This window comes from Chrysochloris asiatica, unplaced genomic scaffold (assembly GCF_000296735.1).
Source record: "Chrysochloris asiatica unplaced genomic scaffold, ChrAsi1.0 scaffold00193, whole genome shotgun sequence".
In the NCBI taxonomy this organism is placed as follows: Eukaryota; Metazoa; Chordata; class Mammalia; order Afrosoricida; family Chrysochloridae; genus Chrysochloris; species Chrysochloris asiatica.
The window spans coordinates 3,747,238-3,755,145 of NW_006408711.1; the positions used below are offsets into that span (position 1 = coordinate 3,747,238).

General features: G+C 38.0%; 1 pseudogene; it reads right to left on the minus strand.

Annotated features, from left to right (window-relative positions):
* Positions 1–2,387: 2,387 nt before the first annotated feature.
* On the minus strand, positions 2,388–4,419 carry LOC102826570 (annotated as a pseudogene).
* Between the last annotated feature and the right edge of the window lie 3,489 nt (positions 4,420–7,908).

The window sequence follows — 7,908 nt, forward strand, 5'->3', positions numbered from 1 at the left end:
GAAAGCCTTTGCGTAGTCAATAAAGCACAGGTAAACATCCTTCTGATATTCTCTGAAAGAATTACAGCATGAAAAATAGAAAGCTCTGCAGGGTAAAATGGTATCATACTTTTAATTTAAAAGACATGACTAAAAACCATTGCCAAGAACACAACCTCATTTGAAGCGCAAATAGATTCTGCAAATGCAATATTCAGCAAATGTGTTGTTGCACAGTTCAGAAGTCCCTAACCTGAAATATCCTGAGTGTACAAGAAAAAGTTCACAGATGTAAACCTCAAAAACCTAGTGAGACTGGTGGGTTCTCTTTTATTCTGGTATCTTTACTTCCCAAACTACATTAAGTCCTAAAATTAGCAAACAGAAAGTAAAAGCCAAGATTTATTATTGCACTAGGTTGAAAATTACTATCAAAGATATATAGGGTAAAAATAAAATAAAATGCCCCAAAATATCTAAAACTGATCCTTAGTTTTTAATCTTGCTAAATTTCAAGCCCCTGGTCAAGCATTTAATAAGACAAATGCTAGGAAGGTAAATTGGAGTCAGTGAAAATTTTCATGTCGTATTTGATATAGCAGTTTTTATCAGTGATGTCCAAACCTTTTTGGTCATAAGCTAAAAAAATTAAAACAATTGAGTTAATATCACTGATATACTCACTTACATGTGATATGAACTTACTACTACACTATATACATGACATATACAACAAATTAAAATTTTAAGGGGTGCAATGGACAACATATAGTCACACAAAACTCTCTCACACCCACGTTTTGAGATTTTGCAGTATCTTACCCAAAATACATAAATTTTAAATGAGTGCTCTTCTTTTGCCATCTAGAACACTTTTAAAGCAATAGTAAAAAGAATAAATACAAAAAAACCCAGAGGTTTCAGAGATTCTGTTTTTATTACCACTTCATTCAGCAACTACTATGTGACAGGAGTCCTGGTGTGGTGCTGTATGATAAGCACTTGACCAGAAGGTCAGTTTGAACCTCAAAGTCTATTGTTCAAACTCACCAGTCACTCCTCAAAGACCCTATACAGGTTCACTATGAGTGGGAACTAACTCAACAGCACTTAGCTACAACTATGTGACAAGCATTTTATATTGCATACATAGTGTCTAATTCTTATAAGAACTGTAAAGGAATTGTGATTTTACCTATTTATTAAAAAACAGAACTGAGATGTATTTTGACAAATAGATCCATGTTGGAATAAAAACATCCAGAGTGCTCCTTGGAGGCCAGGATGGCTAAACTTCATCTTTCATACATCAGACATATTGTCAGACGGGACCAGTCACTGGAGAAGGATATCATGTTTGGTAAGGAGGCGGGTCAAAGAAAAAGAGGAAGACCCCCAGTGAGATGGATTGGCAATATGGCAGTACTAATGGGTTCAAGAGTGGCAAAAATTGTGAGGTTAGCCCAGGACTGGGCAGTGTTTCATTCTGTTGTGCATAAGGTCGCTATGAGTCGATACCAACTCGATGGTACCTAACAACAACAACATATCCCTGAAAGTAAGTGATGAAGTCAAGGTGGCAAAGAATTTATCTCTAAAACCACAAATCATTATGGTCAAAATGATGAGGCTTTATGTAAAGGGTTAAGCACTTCAATATTTTATCAATTTGCAGCTGGCTCCTTAAAGCAATGTTTCACTGCTATTCATAAAGTTTTCAGCAGCTGACCTTTCAGAAGGGATACACCTCTCCCTCTTCCTAGGCTATTTTAGTCTGGAAACTCCACTGAAACCTGTCCATCATGGGTGACTGTGTCATTATTTAAAAAATGACGCCATAGTTTCCAGCATCACAGGGACACACAAGCCACCACAGTTAAACAAACTGACAAGAGTAAAGAGAGGGGATGGAGATATGAACAATGTTTTCAAATTTACCTCACAGTAAAAAACAACAGTCCCCAAGCAAACAAGCTTTTATGTGCTTGAAAGAGGCACACAGGAGAGAATTCTGAGCTGGTCACAGCTGTTGACAAACTAGGCCCACAGTAATATTCTATTGATGAAGACACCAGAAAATCATGGAGTCTCACAAGTACTGTGTTCCCAAAACAACATTCTCTAAGCTTAAGAGAATGTGTAAAGATATGTTTCAGCACATACAGAAAAGGGCATTATGTTCTGCATGGGAAAGAACAAAAGCAGTGGAGACCAAACAAACAGGATGGATTCCCTCACAACTCTTCTTATCAAGCTGATGGGAGCACCTTCTGACTTTACTATATATATATACACATAAATGTAAAGATTAACTTTATTATTAATATTTACATGTTCTGTAAACAAAGTTGGCAAGAACATCTTAGTAATTTTTATACATATTTATAAAAATTTCATGTAAAATGTAACTAAAAGCCAGTAAATGTAGACTTTGAAGGGAAAGAAAAAAACATTGACAACAGATTATCTGAATTTTCTTCTTCCCAAATATTTAAAGCATCACATGTATCACTGTTTTCAGGCTAATTTATGAAACCCAAAAATTCTGATTTCACTAGTCTGAAATAAGTCCAGTAGAGATTGCACTAGTGAACTACAGATCCTGTTTTCTTCTTGTGTGATAAGAAATTCAGGTCTTTTCTTATCTAATTCAAAATTTGGTTCCAGATTTTCTTTTTTTCTTCTTCCTAGTAATAATTTCACTTTCCGGTGGATTTTACTAGGAGGTAAACTATCCATATTCTTGGGGTTGCATTCATTGGTTTCTTTTGAAGGGCTACGGGATGGAGTCTTAGCTTAAATTGTTAGGTGTTCTTGTGAACTGTTTATTGCTATCAGATCAGAATCATGACCAAAAATTGAACTAAAGTTCTTTTCCTTCAAATCCTTTGATGAAAAAAGGGCAGTATTGGACTTTTTAGTGGAGATGTACTACTATCCTTATTGAAACTGGAAACTTGTTTAGATATCTATAGTCTACATGGACAGGGATTCACCTTTAATTCTTCCACGTTATTTTCACTCATAATTAATTTATGGGCATCAAGAATACATTCCTGTTTATTTTTATGTGAAGGAAGCTGTGAAAAATTGTTTCATGTGATTTTCAGCTTATTTAATATAGAATATTTACTAGTATCTTTCTCATCAAGTCCTCTTTGTTCACTTGAACAATAGGTGATGGGTTCTGTAATAAACCCAAGCTCTTGTTCAGGTTCCTGGGTTTCTTTATACAGAAAATTCTGCTCGATCATCTGTGTATTATTTTTCCTGAAGTCCGTCTGAGGGATATGTGGCAATTCTAGATTTTCTTTTGGCACATTCTTCCTTAGAACATGTAGTTAAAAGGCAAAATGGATCCAACACTGTATTTTCATTCTTTTTATGTGTGTCCCTTTCATACTCCATAAAGTCAAAAACTGACTTAGATACGATATCACCAACAACTTGATACTGGGTGCTCTGTGCAAAATTTCTGTGTTGTTCACAGAGATGAGTTTCAAGATCTTCATACTTCTGCAAGCAACATTCACAGTATCCTTTTTGTTTTTTTCCTTCTTTTTCAAATGGAACTGAACTGGGGTTCCATCATATTTATCACCATCTTAGGTTTGGATTCTTAGTTTGACTTTGCTTTTGGATGCTAGATGACTTATCCACACCAAATGGACTGCAGGGCTTCTGGATAGAATGATTTATAAACGGCATGTTGGTCAATCAAAGATAAAATGGCTTATAAAGTTGACACATATCTTCCATTTTTACAACAGGTTTTTTGAGTCTACCTGTTCTTGTTTTCTGAGTACAAACTCTTTTCCCCACATCTCTCATGGTAGTGCTTGACTTCTTGAGTAAACATAATTTTTTTCTTTTGTTCAATGTAATATCTAATATCATAAATATGAAGAAGTTTTACTCCCCATGTTAAAGCATTTGATAATATACTATTTGAAGCGATGAAATCATGGTCCTTGATAGCTTTTTTCAACTAGTAATTTTCCTCTGCTTAAACACTGAGTCTGGAGCGTTACATGAGCTTCCATCATGGCTGGGATGAAGTGAAGTAATTTCTGCAGTATATGCAGATTCTGGACTTGGTACGGGAGAAATGCCATTCAAGGTTTGCGCAAATTTAGCTTCCTTTTTCTTTGAAATAAGATAACTGATGTCTTTGCTGAGAAATTCTTCAAGTTGCCTCAAAACGTCCTTTGCTGTGGAACCTCATGGATCCAGAGTTCATGGCAGCCGCCTGGCACCTACATGCTGAGTCCGGAAGTGGGGTAGCACCGGGCGGCTGCAAAAACACTGCTTCTCAGGTCCTGTGACAGGCCCTTTGCCTCTAACGTACCGTGGCCACTGGCATCCAACACGCAACAGATATGTCGAGTCTGCGGGCTGCGTTTCCAGAGACAAGGTGCGAAGGATGAAGGGGCCAAGCATAAGCGAGTGGACTGAGGAGGTTCAAAAACTCTTTGTTATTATTATTACTAATCAATCCAATTTGTTAGACCTGTTGTTTTTTATTTTGTTTTAAATAAGGTTTTATTGTGAATTGAGTGATCATTTACATGAAAGAATATCAGTTTTACACTCGTTTCATTGCAATAATTACAACCTCCTATACATCATCAGTCAACAGTATTTGCTTCTATTCCCTGTGGGGTTTTTTTGTTTTGTTCTGTTTTGCCAGGAGAAGGGGTGGGGAGTGTACACAAAACCACTCAGGGACATATATAATCATTTAAATAACCAAAGGGCACATTCTGCAAGCCTGTCTCCTGGACACCTGCACACAGTCTTTCTCTTTCCATGAGTCTAGAGTCCTCAGCTGCTCACTCTATCTTTCCATGTCCTTATCTCTGCCTCCATCTCTGGTGTCACTGCTTCGCCTGATAGGACCCCACATTCTGCTCATGCTCTTCTCCCTTGATGGACCTAGGGTCCTCTGTTCCTAGACTGTAAGAGTAACTACTCCCTTTTTGTTAGAAAACTTCTACTTTTACAGTTGTGACCATCACAATTAATCATAACAATTATTCACTACTTAATCATCAGAATCTTATCCCCAGCTCCTTTCACCAGATCTATCCAGACAAGATGAAAACTATTCAGTGGGGGTGGGGGTGGGGTGTCCACCCTCCCCCACATTCTGAAACTAAACTCCCTCTTGAAAACTTGTAAGCCAGTCACTTTGTGCATTTATTACACACACACACCCCATTTTAGGTAGCCAATGTCTAAGTTGCCCATCCTTATCAAGTCTGTACACAGAGGGGATGATGATGGTGTGCCTTGGAGTCGGTTCCGACTCATAGCGGGATAGGATTGATATTTTATTTGAAGACTCCTCCTCTCTCAATTGATATTTTAAGCTACTACATCTATAAATATAGGTCAAGCTCATCAAATTGTAGTAATTTACACTTGTTTCCTTTATCAGTTTTTTTTTTCTTCTTCTTCTTCCTTTAGTCAAGATCTGATCATCAAACCATCAAGGCTAGGTCGAATGACGATATCTACAATTCCTGTGCATCTCCCCTCAGTTCATATCAGCTGGATGTTTCACTCTCAGCTGTAGACCTCCATGGCTATGTCCTTGTCCATGGGCTCAGGAGTCCCCGGGTATCACCACACTTAGGACCAACCAGCCCCTTCTCCTCTCTTTCTCACCTCCAGGTTGATGGGAATCTATGGAACGTGGTTGAACTCAGCTCATATCTTCATTGCTGGCTTTCCTCCTCTTCACTCACCAGCTGACCAATGTGGTCGCCAGTAGTCTTATTTCAGTCTTGGAGGGGTGCTTATCCTGAAGGGACTTGATTGCTTGACTCGATGGTTCCCTGGCGAAGAACAACTTGCTTGTTCTTGTCGTAGCCAGACGACTATTTTTATTTTGTAATTTTCCTGCTAGTCTTTTTTTCAAGAAGTATCTTCCGTTCCTCTAGCTGTTCCATGCTGGTCTGCTTGTCCTTTCAAATGGGAATGTCCCACCTCAGAATGTTCTGGATGGAGCTGACTTTCTCTTCAGTCAGTGTCTAGTGATGACCCCAAAATAGGGCCTAAAAATTGGCTACTTGGTACTTCAAACTTTGTTCCCTTTCCGACAACAGATGAAACTGATTTCTGTCTGTGTAAGTTGTAGACCTCCAAAGACTCATTATAGTGAAAAGCCCCTAGAGGTTACGGAAGTTGCTATAAGATTAAAAAGCTGGATTAGAAGAAAGGATAGTTGCAAAATCCTGTTTTAAGTACTATGATTAGAAATCTGTTAGTTCTTCACCAGAAAATTTGGGTCAAACAACAGCAGTGCTCAGTATGATATATTTTCCTAGAAACTTCTAAAAAGATACATGACATACTTCTGTCCAAGTCAGTTGGAATAGTGGAAGTACAAGGGATGAAACTAGAAGCCTTCTCCGGTTTTACATTTCCATATAGCCATTTTCTTCTGCCTGGGATGTCTTCACGCCTCCTACTTGAACCTTTCAGATTCTAGCAAAGCTTTCCTGGCAAAACCTTCCCCACATTTAAAGGTACAATTAGAAATGTGCTCCTCTGTGTACTCAAAAAAACACTGAAACCTGGATTTTTGTTTTTGTCTTTTTTCAATTAAAAGCACTGTTTCAACAAATGTCAATTCTTTGTTCTATACTGAAGGCTTATGTGTCTTCTTCTTGTTTTTGTTATTAAGTACCCTAGAATCGATTTGGACCCATAGCAACCCTGTATAGGGTTTCTGAGAAGCAACTGGTGAGCTTGAACACCCAATTTTGCCATTCAAACCAACTTTGTAGTCCAGCGCATTAACCCACAGTACCACACCAGGACTCTCTAATGAGACTAAAACATTTGTATTACTGAGAAAATATGTCTATAACTTTCAATTAATCAGAGATATGTGAAAACATGTTTTGTTTAGAAGACACCCATGCATGTATAAACTGGAACCCTAGAAACATTTTTTTATTATCATAAATCACAATAAATTATGAGCAAATAAGTGGATCCATGAAACTTAAGAAGCACCGATTCCTACAGGTAAGCTATTGTTGTTGTTGTAGTTTAGTATTTAGTGGTTCTGTTTCAAACAAGAATTTTTATTTGTTTTTATAAGTTTTGTTAAAATTATCATAATTCTCTGAGACCCAATGTGGCACTATAGGATAACCACTGGACCAAAAGGTCAGTTTGAACTGTAAGGTCAGTGGTTTAAACTCACCAGGCACTCCTTGGAAAACTAAAAAGGATCACTATGAGTCAGAACCAACTCTATGACACTTAACAAAAACAAGACAAAATGCTGTCAGAAAAGACTCTGAAACTTGCTTTCCAGCATAGAGATGCTGAAGCAAAAGGAAGAAATGGGGTAATTAAAGGGCTGATAAGGAATCTTCAAAGCTGAGCTCAAAAAGACAAAATCAAGTATTACAATGAAATATGCAAAGACCTGGAGTTTAGAAAACCAAAAGGGCAGAACACACTCAGAATTTCTTAAGCTAAAAGAACTGAAGAAAATCAAGCCTCAACTTGCAACACTGAAGGATTCTATGGGCAAATTACTGATGCAGAAAGCATCAAAACAAGATGTAAATAATAGTCACTGGACCAAAAAGAAATGGTTGATGTTCAACCATATCAAGATATAGCATCTGGAGAGAACAAACAAGATGATGGATCAGGTGGAAGTGCAGTAAGAGCTCTGCCAGTAACAACACAGAATACCCATCTAAGCAGGCTCAGAGGATGGTCCTAGAACTCTGAACCATGTATAAAGGAATATTTAGAAGGTTGGAAGGCTTACAGCTGGGGGAATTTGTGGCAGAAGCAAGAAATCCATTGCTTTGTAGTCCGGGATGCTCAGCTGCTCCGGTAACCGCCATCTTGGGTGAGACCAAGTGGGGGAAGGGTTGGAGCGGCCACAGACACCTG